Source organism: Stenella coeruleoalba (genome assembly GCF_951394435.1).
Source record: "Stenella coeruleoalba genome assembly, chromosome: 11".
NCBI classification, from domain to species: domain Eukaryota; kingdom Metazoa; phylum Chordata; class Mammalia; order Artiodactyla; family Delphinidae; genus Stenella; species Stenella coeruleoalba.
Genome location: NC_137157.1, coordinates 25,251,505 through 25,273,260, shown reverse-complemented (window position 1 = coordinate 25,273,260; position 21,756 = coordinate 25,251,505). Strand labels below are relative to the sequence as shown.

General features: G+C 37.5%; 1 protein-coding gene across 3 annotated transcripts in view; it reads right to left on the bottom strand.

Moving 5' to 3' along the window:
- The window catches only part of NTN4 (netrin 4), a 107,409-nt gene that overhangs the window by 43,264 nt on the left and 42,389 nt on the right, over nt 1–21,756 (bottom strand). The gene's annotated exons all lie outside the window — the stretch shown is intronic.

The following is a 21,756-nucleotide window of genomic DNA, read 5'->3' as shown; positions in this document are numbered from 1 at the left end:
TATAGAAAACTTAGAAATCTGTAATCCCATCACAAAGTGACATCATTATCAACATTTGAAGCATATATTTGAGGCACTTTAAAAATAAAATTATATTTAATAAAATTTTAAAAAACACAATTATATTTAAAACTTCTTTTTTGGATTGAGATCATCATTTCATGTCATTAAATATTCTTGTACAACACACATTTTAATGGCTCCCTTGTATGATGTAAAATTTATTTGACCAATCACCTATTTTTTGTCATTTAGGCTTTAAAATATTTTTACATACTATATTTTAATTCTATAATGAATATCCTTGTAGCTAACAATTTGTGTACATCTTTATTAGGAATGTGTTTTCTAGAGGTAAAATTGAACAGTCAACATTTGTATATTTTTAAGGCTTTGAACACATTTTGTCATAATGACTGGGCATTTTCTTTTAATCCCACAATTCAGAATAGTTGAGGGTTTTTAAAATAGTATTTCTCACAGGGAGGAATACTTTAGTGGAATTATCTGGGATCTGAGAGTTTTATGAGAATTTTAATATTTTTTGTATTATCTCACCAATAATTTCTTTTTTAAAAATTTTATTTATTTATTTATTTGGCTGTGTTGGGTCTTCATTGCTGCACACAGGCTTTCTCTAGTTGTGGCGAGTGGGGGCTACTCTTCATTACAGTACTCAGGCTTCTCATTGCAGTGGCTTCTCATGTTGCGGAGCACAGGCTCTAGGTGCGCGGGCTTCAGTAGTTGTGGCTCACAGGTTCGGTAGTTTTGGCTCACAGGCTCAGTAGTTGTGGCTCGCCGGCTCTAGAGCGCAGGCTCAGTAGCTGTGGTGCACGGGCTTAGTTGCTCTGTGGCATGTGGGCTCCTCCCAGACCAGGGATAGAACCCGTGTCCCCTGCATTGGCAGGCGAATTCTTAACCACTGCACCACGAGGGAAGTCTCCACACATTCACAGATTTCCCCTAGCCTCCTAGCACCGCAGCTTGGTTAATTTTGTTTCCTCTTCCTGGAAAGTCTCTTCCCTTCTGCCTGTCAGAAATACTGCCCAACTTCAAGAACCATCTCAAAACCCAGTCCCTCTCATGGTCCTCAACAACTGCTAATCTATGGTGATTTCTGCGTTCTTTGAATTCCAACATCATTTTGTTTCTTAGGTATTTATTTATTGTCTTGTTTATCTGTAATTTTTTTCTATGTAAATTTTTTTTTTCTCCAGCTACATCATACTTTGCTTAAAGACAGAAAAAATGTTTTGTAATGCTTTGTGTACCAAACATTGCCTAACATAGCAACTCTCTCTTGTAGATATTCATTAAATAATTGTTGACGGGTTGATATAATTTATTACCTTTATGCTGATTTACCTCTTATACTGTTTCTCAAGAAAACAACAACAATACCTCATAGATCCAAATTTGGGAATCCCATTCTGAGCTGCTTTACAAAACGTTCATTTGTACAGTCATGACATCATGTGTCAATAAATGCATTTTGCTACTGGAATTCAGGGCAATACTTAGTTATTAGGAAGTATTCCAGATGATCCCAAATATTAATTTTTAGAAATTTATTCTATCAAATAAATAGTTATTCTATAAAATAACTTCTGCATGGTAAGATTCTTTTTTAATTGAAATATAGTTGATTTACAATGTTGTGTTAATTTCTACTGTACAGCAAAGTGATTCAGTCATGTGTGTGTGTGTGTGTATATATATATATATATATATTCTTTTTCATATTTTCCATTATGGGTTTTTTTTGTGTGGTACGCGGGCCTCTCACTGTTGTGGCTTCTCCCGTTGCAGAGCACAGGCTCCGGACGCGCAGGCTCAGTGGCCATGGTTCACAGGCCCAGCCGCTCCGCGGCATGTGGGATCTTCCCAGACCAGGGCACGAACCTGTGTCCCCTGCATCAGCAGGCAGACTCTCAACCACTGCGCCACCAGGGAAGCCCTCCATTATGGTTTATCACAGGATATTGAATATAGTTCACTATGCTATACAGTAAGACCTTGTTTATCCATTCTATATCTAATAGTTTGCATCTGCTAACCCCAAACTCCAACTTCTTCCCTCTTCAACCCCCTCCTCCTTGCTAATCACAAGTCTGTTCTCTATGTCTGTGAGTCTGTTTCTGTTTCGTAGATAAGTTCATTTGTGTCATATTCTAGATTTGAATGGTAAGATTCTTTAAAGGCTCTAAAAAGATGGATGATCCTTTGTTTACTTGTACTAGATCCTGATTTCAAACAAAATGGAGTCTTTTGAAAAAATGAATAAGAAAAATCTTCCAAAGTTGAAGAATTTAGTGAAGCGAAGGCATACTTATGTAGCTGGCACAAGTTATTAGCATAATGAAGATTAGCAGAAAAAGCAGTTTTGTAACTGTCTAAATTCTATAATAACCTGTGAAAAAATAAAAAACAAACCACTACGTACAAAACACCCAGGATACAAATATTTGATAGAATTAGAGTCCAAATTCCTAGAATAAACCATCCCTAATTCATCATTGCTGTTACGGAGATTATATGGAATACTATCTGAGGAGGGCATTTGAAACAATGTTAAGAAATCCAAAGTAAATATAGTAGAGACCAAGGTCAATAATTGCTATCTGTATAAAACTCTAAGTGTGGTCCCTGAGGTTGTGTCTTGAAGAGTACATAGGATTTTCCTTAGGGAGCAAAGACAAGAAGATAACCCCAAAGGAATATTCTGAATAGTCAGTAAGTAAACCAGAGGACATGTGTTGAATAAGTACGTTCTATCTAGACCACGGAATACATTATAGAGCTTAAGAATGATGAATTTATCCTGTAATACTGAAGATCCATTGAAGATTTTTGAGTAGGAAGTGATTGAAAGGTATATTAAATATACTTCATTTTCCTCTCTTTTAAAAGATTTCCTTTTATCTCCTATCTTGTCTGTTATGTTGTTTCTTCCCCCTCCTTTATTATTTCTTTTCCAAAATTTTTACCCCAGCTTATACCTTCCAACAGCCAATGGCAGTCAAATGTATTTTCTGATAATGTTTGGAATTTTAAAAGGTTGTTAATTTTCATTTTATTGCTTTTTTGTATCCTTTCTACTTTTAAAACAACCATTTATTGAATACTATATAAACATAGATGCTGCAAATTATTGCTACTTTTCTTTAGAGGAACTAAACTATCATCATAAGTCAGTTTATCTGGTTTGGTCTTGGAATGCCCAAGGCCTATATGTAATTTCACCCAACTCATAGGTTAGTCCTGGCCCACAAATTCCAGGCCTCAGGAGGCCACAGACATTTAGGGAAACCTCATCAAACATTCACATGTATCACAAGATAATGTGGACAGGTCAGTTCCCTCTGGAGTAAAGATTTCAGAGCATTCCCTCATTCCTGCATGCCAAGGATTGGGATGAACCTCCCAGGGTCTGAAAGATGCCAGCCCAGCAAATATTTCTGCACACAGAAAAATTCAAGGAGCTGTCATTTTGAGAATTACCAAAAATAGCTGTAAATCATTACCTAGACCATTTGAAACAAGAAATCCTTCCTCAGCAATACAACTGTTACAGTTCAAGCTTGAAAGATCACCCACTATTTGATGCTCGTGAAAAATGTGCAAGTAAAACTAGGTCTTCACTGAAAAAAAAAAACAAAACAGAAAAAGGAAAATTTAGTAACAAGTTAAACATAGCTCTTATTTGGTACACAAACATAAGCTAGATAAAGAGCAGGAAAATGGGATTATGTATTTAAGGCTTAGTTGAAGAGTGGTGTCTGGCTTTATAATTGGAAAATGAGAAATCTATTTCAACAAAAAAATCTACAACTCCTAATTATCTAAGAGGTATACCTCTTAGATAATACCTTGGCATTTTGGATATTCTATGAATTTCATAAACTCCTTTGCTATGCTGAGAGTATGTTTTTTCTGTTGATGTCAAAAGTTTTCCTACCTATATCTGAAACCAAGCAAGACCCTGTGGGACTCCTGGGCATGAAAGCCTTTCTGTGTCCCCTGTTTTTTGTTTGCAGGGAATAGTCTTCAGCCTCCATGACCTTCCCTGAGTTCCAAAGAGCAGGTCCAAACAGTTGCTAATCAAGGAATGGAGGCGATGCAAAGATAAGGGAGGAGCAGCCAAGAAACAGTAGTGCAGCCTTGGGGCAGGGTCCTGCTTCTGCCTCAAGGGACGCACATAACAATATCTTTAAGCTCTTTACAGAACTAAAATTCCCAACAAATGGAAGATGTTAGCATTCTTCATTCCAGAGAAGCTTATCAAGAGAGACTACCTGAGGCCAGATTAAAGGAGTGCAGGCCCTGCACACACCCTGACCCTTATCAACAATTCCGCCCTTGAACCATTGCTATAAAACTCCTCACCAAATCCTCCCAGGTTGGGACACACACTTTTGAGAGGCACGAGCCCGCTGTGTCCCTCTTTGCCTGGCAAAGCAATAAAGCTATTCTTTTCTACTTCACCCAAAACTCTGTCTCCGAGATTTGATTCAGCACCGGTGCACAGAGGCCAAGTTTTCAGCCTCATGTCTAATAGTATTTATTTGTTACTAATATTAACCTACTTGCAAGTCATTTTTAGCATATTTATCTTACAGGGAGGGAATCATACAAACTTTGAACCAGTAATTTAAGGAATTACTGGAACAGCTTGCTCATTAATACCTGTGCACTTTGACACATATTATATATTAGAGGCAAATAGACATGGAAGAGAAAATACCACTCCTTCATATGTAAGGCTATAGAAGTAAGAATGTAGGTGGGTGCAAAATGAGGAAATGATTCTTTCAAATCCGTCATTGGAAGATACACATCTTGCTTAGAAAAGCTGCTTTCTTTTTTATTTTTTTTATTTATTTATTTTTGTCTCTGTTGGGTCTTTGTTGCTGCGCACAAGCTTTCTCTAGTTGTGGGAGCAGGGGCTACTCTTCGTTGAGGTGTGAAGACTTCTCATTGCGGTGGCTTCTCTTGTTGCGTAGCACGGGCTCTAGGCACGTGGTCTTCACTAGTTGTGGCTCATGGGTTCTAAAGTGCAGGCTCAGTAGTTGTGGCACACAGGCTTAGTTGCTGCACAGTATGTGGGATCTTCCTGGACCAGGGCTCGAACCCGTGCCCCCTGCATTGGCAGGCAGATTCTTAACCACTGTGCCAACAGGGAAGCCCGAAAAGCTGCTTTTTAATTGTTCTCTTTGGGGCAGTAGGCCTTCTAGTAGTCAGCAAACATAGAGTTGAGGAAATTGGCCATGGCAGGAGGTTGTGAGAATCTGGTTGTTTGCCATGTCAAGCATATGGGTTGGACAATCACTTATCATGATGTTGTAGAATATTTAAACATTAGATGGAAGATTGGCTTTGACAACTTGTAAGGTCCTTCTAGTCTTAAGGTTCTATGATTCTAAGCCCTGCTGTTCTGTATTGTGAATACTGCCTGGTTGTAGGCAACTACCCATAATCCTTTCTGAGCTACCAGATAAGACTTAAATGTCATATGGCTGGGTCCTGTTGGCATCTCTCCAATGCAGCATGTTTCCAAATGATGTGAAAGTCAAACAAGGGAGAGCTAGGAGAATATCTCTTCTTTTTTGCAGGTACTACCTGATGTGGCACAAATGAAAAATAAATGTTAATAGTCTCTGAAGATGGATTTGCATTTGTCAATAATGACTATACCTAAACTAAATTGTATTCTTTCTGATTTTTCTTCTACTGTTTTCCTCCTTCTGAACTACATTTTCCCCATTGGCTTGTGACTAAAGTAATTGTAGACTGTCATTCTAGCACCTGCCTTCCAAATAAAGGTATATTTCATCATCTAGTGATGCTCACCACAGACATTCACCATAATGGAATTACCAAAGCGAATAATCAGTCTGGTTAAAGCTTTGAAGGACTCAAATTAACTGAATTGTTTTGTGAATGTCTGATAAAATTTACTTCCCAAGTGCTTTCCAAGAAAGAAAGGACCAACTATTGTTCATGTCCTACTAAACTTTATAATGAAAGTTAGCGGAAAAAAAGATTTTACAGCTAAATATTCAGAAATTCCTGAATTTCATCAATTGACTAATTTCCTTGAGCTCTTGTGCCATTATTGTTTACACATGATTTTATTTTCATTCTTTGAATTCCAATGGGAAATGAATATTCTTTCATACCATCATTGGAACTTTAAAAAATGTTTGTGAAAAAAGGATACAAACAGTGCCTATTCTATGAACCTAAGAAAAATGCCCACTTAAAGGCAGCTGTGGCAATTCACAGACCTCCATTTAGCTATGACAAATAATTTAGAAAGTGGAACAATGCTTTGTAGTACCTTAAGACAAAATGTAAAGGCAAAAAACTGATTTAATTTCTAAAGAGATAGTATGTCCCTTTTAGAGAAAAGGATTAACTTCTAAAAGAATGAACTTCTTATGCATGAAAAGAGATAAATTCTAATAACGGCCAGCCTGTTAGAACCTGCTCCTCTTAAGCAGGGCAAAAACAGGCACAACAATGCTACAGCATAAACCTTTGAATAGAAAGCATTGTGAGGAAAACACGTCTTTTCATTAACAAATAAAATATTCCTCTACCCCTATTAAAGGTTTGCATGTTTTAATTTAACAGAAGAAGCGGGAGTTCTATGGTGAATATAAAGCATAGTAATTGAGTTTGGTAAAAGGGGGCTTGAAACATACTGTCAGAATGAGATAAAATAGGTTGAAGCCCGAGTATTCCAAACCCTTGCCCAGTAATATATATAGCAAGAATGTAAGAAGTTGAAAAGCTCTACAGTCTATTCCTTGGTCTATACTTTAACACTAGAGAAAACGGGTCTTGTAAGAAAGCATGGGCAAAAAAATAGAGGTATAGAGCAGAAACAATTATGAGTAAAGAATGAAAATCAGCCACGAGAGGCTTCCCTGTCAGCCTGTTGCCTGAAATTCTTCCTATTGGGACTCATTCCTTTAGCTTCTGAATGGTGCTTTAGGTTCAAGAGCTCCCTACAAAAATGTACTTAAGCTCAGAAGGCGTAAATCCTTAAATTATTAGCAACAAACATATCAGCAGGGATTATAACCATCTGTTTTCAATCCTAAAACTGTACTCAGAGTTGCTTAAAGGAGGAAGTAGTTTCCTGGTGGAAGGAAAGGGAATGTCTAAAGGGGAGAGGGAAGGAGCCAAAGACAAACTGTGCCTACTTCACTATTTTGCCAAGAACCTTGCTCTGGCTGACAAACCTGGAAAAAAAACAAAAACAAAAAACATGCATGGAGCCAATACAAATTTCATAGGAAAACTGCATGGAAGTACACTGTATGGTAATCGTGTTTATATACCTCTCTCCACTAAACTCTTGCAGGGAAGAAACTGTGGCTTAAATTTCTTTGAATCCCCAGTAACTGGCATATAATAGGTTTTCAATCAATATGTGTTAATTTTATTCAGCCAATGTATATTCAAATGAGCATTGAGAACCTTAGTTATTGAGTTTAGTTCCATTTTAAAAACTTCCCAAGAAAGCAGGGTGCTAATTATTCATTTGAAGTGGGAATAGGATACTTTTGTTTGTCACAGAGCAGGATTTCAGGCAGAGTAGGATTGAAAGACATTCAGCTTTGTCCAGAGTGCTTCTGGTCAAGGAATATTGGTAAATATGATGTTATATAGAGTGGTCATCTATAGTTGATCTGGGAGAACTACTGTAGGCCCAAGGAACATGGATTAGTCAGGGAGGGAAATGGGAACAATAAAGATGAAGAAGAAGATGATGATAATGATGATGATAAATAATAACAATTAATAGTAGTAGTTAATATTGATTAGCATTTACTATGTACCAGGCACTGTTCTAGGCATTGTATAAATATTCATTGGATTTACACAAGAATAAGGTAGGTATATTACTTCCATTTCATAAATGAGGAAACTGAAGCCCAAAGAGTTTAAGTAATTTGCCCAAGGTCACAAAGCCAGTAAATGGTGGAGCTATTTGAATTCTAGCCGTCTGACTCCAGAGCCACCATCTTAACCCTTAAACTATACTATTCTGAAGACCCTGGGGAGTAGGATTTTTGAGAGATCTACTTTGGCCAGATCTCTTCAGTGTGTTACTTAAATAATATTGGTATGTTTCAAACCAATTTGTCCTTGAAGAGCTCCTAGGGACAAAGGCTGGTTTGGACTCAAAGTGAGCCATTTCAAGGGTATTAAGTTCTTGAATGGATTATTTGTCCTATTCCTCTGGGAGAAACCTAGCAGTTTTCAAGATGGGTGAATATAGGAAGATTGGCCCCCATTTCCCATACCTGGCATGAATAAGTTCAGTGCATGTACTGGTGGAGAATACTTTTAGATTCTCATTGGTTCAGTGTAAAATCTGTCTGTACACTGAAAATTCTGATGCCTCCTAGGGGCATTTCTGGGCCACTGCAAGTATTAACAACTCTTTAACTTATCAGAAACTCCCCTGAATAAATTTGCAAATGGAGATAATAGGAATGTAAATGAATTCTAATTAAAGATTTGCTCTTTGTGAATAGCCTCCCTTTTGTTATGTGCTCTCCCTATGAGATATGATTTGGTAGGGATAGATAGTAATATTATGTAGTGTGATGGCTTTTAAACAGTTAGTTTTAATTTATAAAGAATGGTAAGTGAGAACACTGTGCATAGCCTAATGATTCAGGTTAATTTTTAGATTCAGGTTGCTGGCTTATTTCCCTTTTTTCATGTACAAAACTTTGTATGCCCCAAAGCTTTTATTTATATATCGAAATGGCAGTTTTTCTGTGCCCTTGTGCATGCTATTTATCATATGAAACCAGGAGTTGAAGTAGTATTCAGAAGCGTGAATCCACACACACACAATTTCCAAATGCTACTAAATCTGTGTACTCCAAATTGTGGACATTCATTTTAAGATTTCGTAAAGATGTGTTTCAGCAGACCTCTGTTTTGTAGTATTACAGCTAGAACTAAGAACTAAAATCAAATTTTGTGGTTTATCTTTCAACATTCATCATGGCGCTTTCTGTGAAATTAGATGATTGGTCAAAACCAAAACCAAAACAAAGCCCAAACAAACTTTCCAAACCAACTTCCCTGCAGAAAGGAAGGCAGAAACTGCTCCAGGACAGAAAGAAGCATTTTGGGCTTTCCAAATAAATTTCAAAACACTTTTGAGTTAAAAAATAGGGTTAATAACGTAACCTTATTTAAAAGCCACATGAAAGAAGGTTTTAAAATATTCCCATTGTTTTAAAATCTACTATTAGCTCAACAATGGTTTTATTTATTTATTTATTTTTTTTTTTTTTTTTTTTTTTGCGGTACGCGGGCCTCTCCCGTTGCGGAGCACAGGCTCCTCCGACGCGCAGGCTCAGCGGCCATGGCTCACGGGTCCAGGCGCTCCGCGGCATGTGGGATCCTCCCGGACCGGGGCGCGAACCCGCGTCCCCTGCATCGGCAGGCGGACTCCCAACCACTGCGCCACCAGGGAAGCCCTCAACAATGGTTTTAAAGTGAGCACTTTAGTTTAAATTTTGGGTTCTTCAGTAAATTTTAGGTAGGATTCTCTCTTACCCTTCAGTGATGATTTCCTAGAATAAAGAAAATCTCTCTCTCTTTGTTAGTCCAGGTATAGGGACTACTTTTATTTATAACAATGGGCTTAAAAGGTTCAAATGTAGCAAGTTTTGGGAAACAACATTATCAACATTATCAGAATAATTTTCTTTGCATATTTCCCTAATTAACAAATAATGTTCTTTTTGTTTGGTAAAATTCAGATAAACTTTGAAATGCTGCCCCCCCCCCCCCCGCCCCCAACCCCACGCCAAAAAAAAAAGACTAAGTGTTCTGGCTAGCATACTTTTGTGGGTTATCTCTGCCTTTTTTTTTTTTTAACATCTTTATTGGAGTATAATTGCTTTACAGTGGTGTGTTAGTTTCTGCTTTATACCAAAGTGAATCAGTTATACATATACACATGTTCCCATATCTCTTCCCTCCTGTGTCTCCCTTCCTCCCACCCCTCTAGGCGGTCACAAAGCACCGAGCTGATCTCCCTGTGCTATGCGGCTGCTTCCCACTAGCTATCTATTTTACATTTGGTAGTGTATATATGTCCATGCCACTCTCTCACCTCGTCACAGCCTACCCCTCCCCCTCCCCATATCCTCAAGTCCATGCTCTAGTAGGTCTGTGTCTTTATTCCTGTCTTACCCCTAGGTTCTTCATGATCTTTTTTTTTTTCTTAGATTTCATATATATGTGTTAGCATACGGTATTTGTTTTTCTCTTTCTGACTTACTTCACTCTGTATGACAGACTCTAGGTCCATCCACCTCACCACAAATAACTCAATTTCTTTTCTTTTTATGGCTGAGTAATATTCCATTGTGTATATGTGCCACATCTTCTTTATCCATTCATCTGTTGATGGGCATTTAGGTTGCTTCCATGTCTTGGCTATTGTAAATAGAGCTGCAATGAACATTGTGGTACATGACTCTTTTTGAATTATGGTTTTCTCAGGGTATATGCCCAGTAGTGGGATTGCTGGGTCGTATGGTAGTTCTGTTTTTAGTTTTTTAAGGAGCCGTCATACTGTTCTCCATAGTGGCTGTATCAATTTACATTCCCACCAACAGTGCAAGAGGGTTCCCTTTTCTCCACACCCTCTCCAGCATTTATTATTTGAAGAATTTTTAATGATGGCCATTCTGACTGGTGTGAGGTGATACCTCATTGTAGTTTTGATTTGCATTTCTCTAATGATTAGTGATGCTGAGCATCTTTTTACATGCCTGTTGGCCACCTGTATGTCTTCTTGGAGAATGTCTACTTAGGTCTTCTGCCCATCTTTGCATTTTATTATCATATCACTGAACCATTTTACAACTCTGTAAGTTGTAGAAAATGAATAATAATTCAAATAACTCTTGTCCATAGAAATGCAAATCAGTTGTGTCTGACAATGCAATTGATCATTGCCCTTCATATTGACCTATTTTGCACCTCTTTGTATATTTCTTCATTTACCAGTGTATGTGTGGTTCTTCGAATTTTCCTTTGAAGCAGTTATAAGGTCTTACTGGTACCTCATTGATTACTGATTTAAGTAAAATGGTTGACACATGTTTATTTTATATCTGTGTGACAGTCATGGCTTTACTCTTTAAAAATGTATCCTTGGGACTTCCCTGGTGGTGCAGTGGTTAAGAATCTGCCTGCCAATGCAGGGGACATGGATTCAAGTCCTGGTCTGGGAAGATCCCACATGCCGCGGAGCGGCTGGGCCCGTGAACCATGGCCGCTGAGACTGCGCGTCCGGAGCCTGTGCTCCGCAACGGGAGAGGCCACAGCAGTGAGAGGCCCGTGTACCGCAAAAAAAAAAAAAAAAAGTGAAAATAGCATTAAACTAAAAATTGTGATGCTCAGGAAGCTTATGAAGATTATATTTAGATAAGATCATACTATTACCAATTTATGTGATGTTTTTTCTATCATTACTTCCTTACATAAAACTATTTCTTATTTGCTTTTTGTTTCCAATGGTTTTTAAAAATTATTTCTGACTACTGGGCTTTTAAAAATGATGTCTGTCCAACAGGTATATTTATTTGGATAAATCCTACAAATGAATAGTTAGGTTACATGCATAATTTGGTTTCAGATTTGCATGTGTACAATGCAATAAAGTAAGGTACTCTGATTTTAAGACATTTATTTCAGTGTATCTAAGGAATTGCCTCATAATATCAGATTAGCTCCGTTTCTCCTCTATAACAGCTACAATTTCTTCAAGATAAGATTGACAAATATCATTAGAGTCTTGCTGCAGTTCTTTTTTATAGGCAGACTTTGACTTTCCTAAAGTACTATATAAGAAACTAGCGGGCTTCCCTGGTGGCGCAGTGGTTGAGAGTCCGCCTGCCGAGGCAGGGGACACGGGTTCATGCCCTGGTCCGGGAGGATCCCACATGCCACGGAGTGGCTGGGCCCGTGAGCCAAGGCCGCTGAGCCTGCGTGTCCGGAGCCTGTGCTCCGCAACGGGAGAGGCCACGACAGTGAGAGGCCCGCGTACCGCAAAAAAAAAAAAAAAAAAGAAACTATCTTAGTATACAGCTAAGGCATCTGAAATTTCTTTCAAGCCCGATTACTGCCTGCGTTACTGTGTTGAGTCACTGGGACAGTTGCTATCGTACATAGCCGTGTGACCAATCCATCTCTGCTCTTCGTTTGATCTCAGTTAAGTCTTGGTTTCATAAGTTCACTTTGCACTTGTCTTTTTATATTTAAACTTTTCGAAGGTCACAACACAAATCAGTGGCAAAACAGGGAACAGAACTCCCAAGAGAGTTCTAAAATATTAGAGGCTTCCATCTTAGAACAGTGATGTCATCAGGAAGATTCTTTTTTCTTCCTTCCCACAAACACCTAAAATAACTTCTTATGATAAAATCTCTGGAGGGAAAAAGGGATCATATCAATTTCAATTTTTTAGTATCTATTTAATTTGAATAATCTTAGAAAGAAATAGCAAAAGTAGAATTAACAATATATAACTTCTCCTATGCTGTTAAAACTATCAGACAAGAACCTAAGAAACTAAGTGAAGGGAAAAACTAGAACTCATTTTGTAAGCAACTTATCTGTCAAGCAGCATTTGATGCAAGAAAGAAGGAAGGTCTTGTGGGGTTTTGTTCAGTGTTTTTGAGGATTTAGATGGGTTTTTATAATTAGTTGGGGACCAGGTAAATTCTATTAGAAATGCTGTGGGGGATTATTAAGTACTTTTCACCACATTGGCATTCGCTTGCTCAATGTATTCACATAGCTTTTGGTTATTTTAAAGGAAAATTCCTTGTCACCCACTATTTTGCATTCTTATACAAAGGTTTTTCTTTCTTTTTTTGTAAATTCATTCTAGTTCACATTTCCCACTGTTTTCCTTTTTTCTTGACAGTTCTGTTTAACTGTCACTCAGTATTCTATACAGTGCAGAGGGTATTACAAAAGTTGACTTAAGATAAATGAGCCCCTGATTATAGTACAAGAAGCCAGTTGCTAGGGCATGTTTTCTTCCATAGTCTTTTGTTATTGAATTAATTCATTCAGGTGCTTCTTTTCATATTGGAAAATTGCTTGTTTCCTGAATCTTGTAAAATATTGTCTTCATTATTGAGTATGCTCATATGAAAGATTAAGGTGGAAGTACTGATATTAAAAACTTATGCTTGTTAGGTAACTCTATCAGAAAGCAGTCATTACCACATCTGTGATCATTTGAATATGTCCAGAAACAACAACCACAGATACTGAAAGAATTGGTTTTCTTCAATACCCATCCATCCAAAGGTACTGCTTTTTAAAACAGTCGGCTTAATGACTGGGACTTGAAAAGAAATATATTCATTTTGTAAAGTTCCCTTATAACCAGCCATGCATTGGTTGGTTTGTTTTTTAGCTTTTGATTTTTTTCTTATTGAGATTATATTCACATAGCATAAAATTCATCATTTTAACAATTGTAAAGCATGCAATTCAGTGGTCTTTAGAATATCCAAAAAATTGTGCAATCATTGCCATCACCTAATTCCAGAGAATTTCCATCACCCCAAAAAGAAAACTTGTGCCCATTAAGCAGTCACTCCCCATTCCTCCCTGAGCTCCAACTCCTGGCAACCACTAACCTACTTTGTCTTTATGGATTTGCTTTTTCTGGACATTTCATAGAAAAGGAATAATACAATATGTGGCCTTTTGTGTCTGGCTTCTCTCACTTAGCATACTGTTTTCAAGGTTCATTTACGTTGTAGCATGTATCAGTACTGCATTCCTTTTTATGGTTGAATAATACTCCATTGTATGGATATACCACAGTTTGTTTATTCATTCATCAGTTGATGGACACTGGGTTGTTTCCACTTTTTGGCTCCTATGAATAATGCTGCTATGAACATTCATGTAAAAGGTTTTGTGTAGACATATGTTTTCAATTCACTTGGGCAGATACTGAGGAGTAGAATCGCTGGATCATATAATAACTCTATGTTAAACTTTTTGAGGACCTGCCATACAGCAGCAGCACCATTTTACATTCCTGCCAGCAATGTATGAGGGTTCCAATTTCTCTACATCCTCATTAACACTTGTTATTATCTGTCTTTTTTGTTATAGTCGTTCTAGTGGATGTGAAGCAGTATCTCATTGTGGTTTTGATTTGCATTTCCCTAATGCCTACGAATGTCAAGCATCTTTTCATGGGCTTATTGGACATTTGCATGTCTTCTTTGGAAAAATACCTATTTAAACCTTTGCCCATTTTTTTTTTCCTTTGCCCATTTTTAAATTGGGTTCTTTTCTTAGCATTATGTGGATAAATGTGACATAAAGAGAATAAATTTTGGAATTAGATACATGGGGTTTCCAATCCCTGCTCTCAATAATCTTGGGTAAATTCCTTAATAACAAGACATAGTTTCCTACCTATAAAATAAGGATAATAGTACTGGCTCCATGTATTTGAGAATTAAAAGAGAAAATATATGTAGATGTGTGACACAATCAAGAACAGTCATTATTATTGATATTTTTAACATTATTATCTGAAATGAATCTGTTATTTTTTCAATGCCATTGATTAATTCATTCATATATTGACTGGGGATTTTTTGAACCCACTATATGCTAGACATGGTGACTATCCCAGTATCTGCCATTAAAAAATCAGATAGTTTAGCAGATAGGGAAAGCTGGATATGTAAGCAAATAACAGAGTGAAGTAAATATTTTAATCGTGATAAGTACAGCGGACTCTTGGAGGTCTGAGGAATGATTGAGGCTTTGTGTCAAGGCCACTAATAACCTACTTGCTTGATAAAATAGACTGTCATTCTTTGCTTTGCATGTTAGTGAAGTTAGGTGCCTAAGTGTAATTCTCTTTTTATTACATATGAGAATTGAATTAAATTATAAATGAGAATTAGAAGATAAATATACTACAATTATGATCTTTAGCCTCTATTCAGCATATGGAAATACTACAATTCCATGTTTCCTTTCATTTTAATGCCTACTAGGGGCTTATCTGGGAAACAATGAAACCATTGCCCTTCAGGAATTCTGAGAGCTGACTGAGCCAGCTAAGTTACATGCCTGGTACTGGTGCCCTTAGAGATGCAAAAATTGAAGGACAAAGACACTTGATCAGTGTTTACTTTTACAAATTTCATAATTGTTTGTATATATAACATATTTAATAGTAGGAAAAAGTAATCATTTTTCCATTTCCATATACAATATACTGTAGTTTTTGAAACCATAATTTTCTCTGCTTTTTCTATCTAAAAAGCTCGAGAGTTAAAAAAGTATCAGAATTCCATATGATTAAAAAAATCTTATTAAAAATTAACAAATACCATACTACTTCTGTATCCCCACACATGTACTATTTTATTCCATAAATATTTACATTGCTAAGATGACTCTAACTCCAATTATAGCATTAAGGTTTTGAATGCCAAGATTAAGAGACCTTGTCTTCCTCACTATTTGAAATGGCTGTGAGGTTCCTCCATCTTGTGGAGTAATTATTATATATATCTATATACTTGTCTGTATGTGTGTGCGTGTGTATTTTAACCTTTAACTAAAATTCGCCTCATAAGAGGGAACAGGACTTAAATTACAACTTATCTTCTACTGAATGTAATTGTTTTAAGACAAATTGAAGTACATTTCCAGCTCTTACAAAATTGGCAAGACACAAATGAAATACCACAGAGATATGAGACCTGGGGTTGTGAACCAGAAGTCAGATATCTGTAACCTCAGCTTTTCTCTTTCCATGTAGCTTCACCCTCCACTCACTCCATTATCTTAGCAATTAAACAGGGAGACTAGGCTTTCCAGATCCAGAGATCTGACTCTAGGCTCCCAGCTATCCACAGGATGGACCCCCAAATGCTACTGGACTGAAAAGGAAATATTCATAAGAAAATCGGCAAAGTGAGATATGCCTTGAATATCTGAGGAGTATTTTACAGTAGGAAAAATGTCAAATTTAAGTTGTTGTTTCCCAATCTATAGAACTAGCAGCTTAAACCTGTTAAAGAAACTCATTTTTGTATCCTTACAGTGCCCAAATTTTGACCTAAAAATACATGTGATTCACTTTCTGTAAAGCATGTTCATGAAAAGTTGAATGTACAAATATTATACTGTTTGGAGAATCAACCTACTTTCCTATTGGCTTATATTTTACTTTCAGAGATGCCAGCTCTCACACTAACATTTTAGCTTTCTGGTATTTTTATCCTTCAAACTCTCTGTGAAGTAGTCAAAAGCCTATAAACAAATACTTAAATGTTCTGGGGGAACCCTTGAAAGGAACCCCACAGGGAATTCCTTTCCTGAGTGCAAAAATTATTTTGTAACGCCTCTAGGTTTAAAGTCTTTTGGTTTCCTAATCATCAAATAAAAAGAGTAATCTCAGGCAACTTTTGCCATTAGAAGAGAGTGTGTCTTACTGTTTAGAGGGAAAATAAGGCTAGATTCATTTGCAATCTTATAGTCAAAACACTAACAATTTGCAGCCATGAACATGTTTTACTGACTTGCCCTGCTACTGGGAAACACAAGGTAGTAAATGAAGTATAAAGAACACTCTGTACGCCTTCTATGTAGTTATTCACTGCCAAGGGACGACTGGCAAAGTTATACTATACTAACGTAGGAATATTGAAAGAAGAACTCTGAGACCTTGAAATGAATTGAGAATACTCTCACACTAACTGCATCAAGCTGACAGTTTCTCTTTTGTTAATATTAGGAATACAACATTGCACGCCCCTTGGTGATAGGATTACCCATTCCTCCTGCTCTAATGTGACAAGTGAACTGCTTGGGATTGCTGCTGCCTTTCATTAGCAGTGAAAATGATTTATGGCTAAAGATGGAAGTAAAGAATGGTAGATCCAGAAATCCCTCTTCCTAATAAAACCAAAGATACTGATCAAAGATGATTCATACCCCCCAAAAGATAGCCACTTCTGAATTATTTTCTTTGTAGATTTTCCAAACTTATTGCTTTTACTCTTTCTTTTTTCCCTTTGGGCCATTTCAGTAATGAATAGAAGAGAAGAGAGAATCAATGATAATTTCTGGTTCAACAGAAATTAGATGACTTGGATAGATTACCTATTCCTATAAAAATAGTCTTTTTAATGAGAGTTTTTTTCTTGGTACCATATTGGTGGTGGAGGTAGGGTATGGTAGTAAGAACTCTGAATGTGAGAAATTGCTCTCTATCACTGTGACTACAAGCAGGTAAATTAATCTATCTGTACCTCAGTTCCCCTTATCTGCAGAACAGAAACAAAAATGCTTATCTTATAGGATTGTAGTAAGGATCAAGTGAAATAATGCATGGGAAAGGGCTTTATAAAATATAAAACAAGGAAACTTTGGTTGTGGGACTAGTGTTTGCTCTCTTGTGTCCTCACTTCCCTCTTTGCTCAGTTTATTTTTTATTTATTTTTTGGCTGGGCCACACAGACCCATGCCCTCGGCAGTGAAAGCTAACCACTGGACCACCAGGGAATTCCCTTTGCTCAGTTTAGATTCCATGATCCATGATGATAATCAATCGCTTGAGCCCACCCCTACCACACTGGCCCTCCTGTGCTTTCTCCCCTCTTTTTTACTCTGTTCTTGGCATAATATCAAGATAGATTAAGTACAGATTAAGTTTTTAACAACACAACAACAAAAAGAGAATGGGTGGTGAATTTAACCTGAGCTCTACTTTTTATTAACTTTTGGGAAATCAGTTAGCATTCCCAAGCCTCAGGCCTCAGTCCCTCATCTATGAAAGAAAGTGATGATGATACTTCATGCAGTTGTTGTGAAGATTAAATTCAATAACATTTGTAACATGACAGCACAAGACCTGGCACACTATAAGCATTTAAAAAGTTGTAACTATTATCAGCAGTATTTATAATCCATGATAATTATTTTTTCTCTGCTGAGAAGACCTGACACTAATTTACAGATGTTCATTTCCAAATATATATGCATGTTTGCTCTATGAAAATATTTTAAAATTCTGATTTAATATTCTCATTTAATAACTTTACTGATTGTTTTTAAACCCTCTGCTCTTTTCCTTAATACCTTGAAGAGCCAAGAGCTTTCTAATTATTATTGTCCATTTGGCTTATTCACAGTACAATAAAGAATTTTTAAAAAGAAAACTATGGTCTTAAATCTGTCCTGAATTTATAAAACATGACATATAAGATGTGCAAATATAATACATGAATAAATGTATTCAGATTCAGATGAGAAAAATTTTTGTAATGAAACTTTATGAATGATTCTGAAACTTGCCTTACACAGCTAGGTAGGCTAAGTAATATTTTCCTCAAAACCCACATTATGGTTCCATAGGTTTTAATGTTTTCTTTTAGATTTAGAACACATTAGTCAAAATGTTGACACTCTTTTATAATGAGTTTCTGGTTACAAAAGAAAAATCCACTTTAACCTTAGTGTAACTCAAGGCATTTAAACAATTCTCCACGGCATTCTATGGCCTCTTGTTATCCAATGAATGATATTTTAGTAAAACAATGAAACGTTCCATGTTCCTTCTTATTACCATCCATCATCCAACAGCTGTAAAATCACCAGCTGCTGGGAAAAAGAGAACTACATCAGTTCTCCCCAGCTGCAAGGAGAAAAAGCTTGAGATCTCCTCTTCACATAGTTTCTGGGATCCCAGCAGGCTGGAATCAAAGTACAGTTTTCCTTGACACAAAAACTCTAGCCTTGTAAACATGTCAAAAAGCACATACACTATGATTTATTCCTGTCGCTACTGGGGAGAAAGTGTCTGTGAGAAATGTGGTAGAAAAGGCTGAGATAATATAAGATAACAGCAGCAATGTAGATAGAGGCTACCATACGCCAGGCACTGGCTATCATATTTTTAAGCCTCACAGTAACTATATAAGGTAGACATTGTTCTCATTTTCTTAGGGAACTGAGGTTCAGTGAGACATTAATTTAGTAAATGCTGTGGGAGTCAAATCCAGATCTATTTGACTCCAATGCTAGGGTCTTAAACACTGTGCTGTTCTGCCTTCCAGTGACATGAACAGATAAGGAAAAACTGAACTGGTGAAGGCTAAATGGAATGGATTGGGAAGAAGGGGAAACATGGAAAAGGTGGTACTACTTTAAAAGACACAGGAGGAGTGTTTAAAGGTAAATGAGGTTGCGAACTGGTACCCCACTTCATGCCTTTTCCTACCCCCCTCTTCCAAAGAAGGAAAATGGCCCTAAAATCTTATGTAGCTTAAGAAACAGACTAAGTATCATTTCCATTAACTTCCCTAGTTCTCTGTCATTAGCCATCAAAAATTCTAGCCCGTAAAACCAGATTTCATTAACTAATTGCTCATCCTCACAACATTGGCTGCAGGGGATTTGGCATAGTCTATAAAGCAGCAGCTCTCAGACTTTAGCAAGCACTGGAATCACCTGAGGGCTTGTTAAACACAGATTCCTGAGCCCCATTTTTAGAATTTCTGATTCAGTAGGACTGGATATATATTTGCAATTATAACAAGTTCTGAGGTAATCCTGATGCTGCTGGTGCAGAGACCACACGTTGAGAATGACTGATATAAAGAAAAACTGTGCTAAAGAAAGTCAGATTTATACACACATACCTATGACAAGCTGACTAGTAAAAGAATGCTCTCTTAAGAGGCTACCTTCTGTTCTGCAGACACAATTTATGAATCTGGTTATTTACAGCTGCATATGTATAATGAATGGTGTTCACAAATATGGGAGGACAATTGACCTTATGACCATGCTCTTAATAAAGCAAAAGACTATGCGTTTAATGTGCAGTTTGCTCAGCTAAGCAATCATAGGGATAAGAATATCACATTCAAACCAGGCAACTATGTCTAAATTTAATACCAGCTCTTTATAATCGAGAAGAAATAAATACATGAAAATAAAATGCACCTAAGCTTAGGGATGGGAAAAATCTGAAACCAGAACCATTCACATTTCCAGTCATAAGCCTCTGCTGGTCCAATTGCTTATGGCGTTTTTTTTTTTTTTTTTTTAAAGAGAGTTCTTCTGGAACCAGATCCCTGCAAGCCATCATGGCCTTGGCCACTTACCTGTTTCTAACCCCTTACCTGGCCCTAGCTCCACGTGTGACTTGGTCTTGCCTGGTTTTGGTACATGCTATAGTTACAGCACGGGGGGCTACCAGCATTGTTGCAGAAGTTGAAATCAGTACATAAGCTGGGGAGTAGGATGTCACAAGATGAGTATTATTTTAAGAAGATATGGCTTCCAATTTCAAAGGAGCCTGAGATGAGTAAGGAAATGAGGTTTCCATCCCATAGGGTCTTCTAGGATGGAGACTTCTCATTCTAATATCCTTTTGAAATGGAAAAAACCACTTACTATACAATCCCCTTTTCGTGGTTATCCAGATCCTCTTTTTAGGTTGATAATTATCTATTTGGGTGGCGGGGGGCAGGGTCTACAGTAACTTTAGTGTGGCAGAGAAACCAAGCTGCAATAAGTCTACATGATTAGAGCAGATGAAGGTTACCTTTCCAAAGGGTAAAGCCTAAGCCTGGCTGGCAGCACACAAAGATTAACACCAAAGCCCAGGGAATTCTCTTGTCTGGTACAACACTGCATTGGCCTATTCATGATATGAAATGAGTGACTGCACAACCACGTTGAATGAAAGTATGAGGTCCGACTGGCCAGAGGCAACATCCCGACAGGAGATAATCACTGAAGAGGTTGCTGAAATAAAGTGCAGTTACCTACTCTCCACTACTCCTTGCTGAGAGAGGTGAGGGTATGGGATGAGCAGTAAATGATGTTCTTCATTCTTCAAGTAAGTAAATCCTGATAGGATGGGGTTGATGGTCAATCAAGTAGTAGAACAGGATGAAAATCTAGGCTAGTTCTAGATCTTTCTAAGGAAAAGAACAGCAGTGATAAGGGAAAAGAGAGGAACATTAAAAATGCCTGCAAGTATTAAAAAGGAGAGCCTTCTTTCTTTTCACTTATGTAAGACAGGAGACGGCATCTTTTCTTTTTCTTGTGGCAGTGGCAGCAGACTTGCTGGTTTTCACAGAACACGATTTCTGTAATATGGTCTGTTGACAAGGCTCCTCAACCACTGGAGAACAAACAGGCTGACCGTTAATGTCAGAGCTAGGTCTTCTCACGAAGCCTTGGACAGGGGCTATTTCACATGCTGGATCCACAGAGGAACCCCCGACACTGCAGGGCGCTTCAGTTCAAGCTTGTGAAATATTACAATGGAGTGATTGGCAGGTTTTGGGGGGCTCTTACTTCCTTACACATGTAAATTCTTACAGAAAAGCTGGAAATATAAGTATGGGGAAAATTTTGTTTAGAGCCACAAAGTTCCAGACACCAGCCACGGATGTTTCTGCCCCATTTCACTACATGTTCTTTTCTGAGAAACACATTGCTGAGTGTTAAGCACTGTGGCTGAAAAAAATGATTCACCCTCCCTCATCCTCCGTGTGAATCTCACAACTGCAGAGGCTGAAGACAGGAAGGTTGTCTCTGTTCCCTCTCATCAGGGGACTCACTTGGTGACCTGGTGGATGTCATGAGCAAGGTAGCCCAGTTGTCTGTGTCCCCTGCCACAGA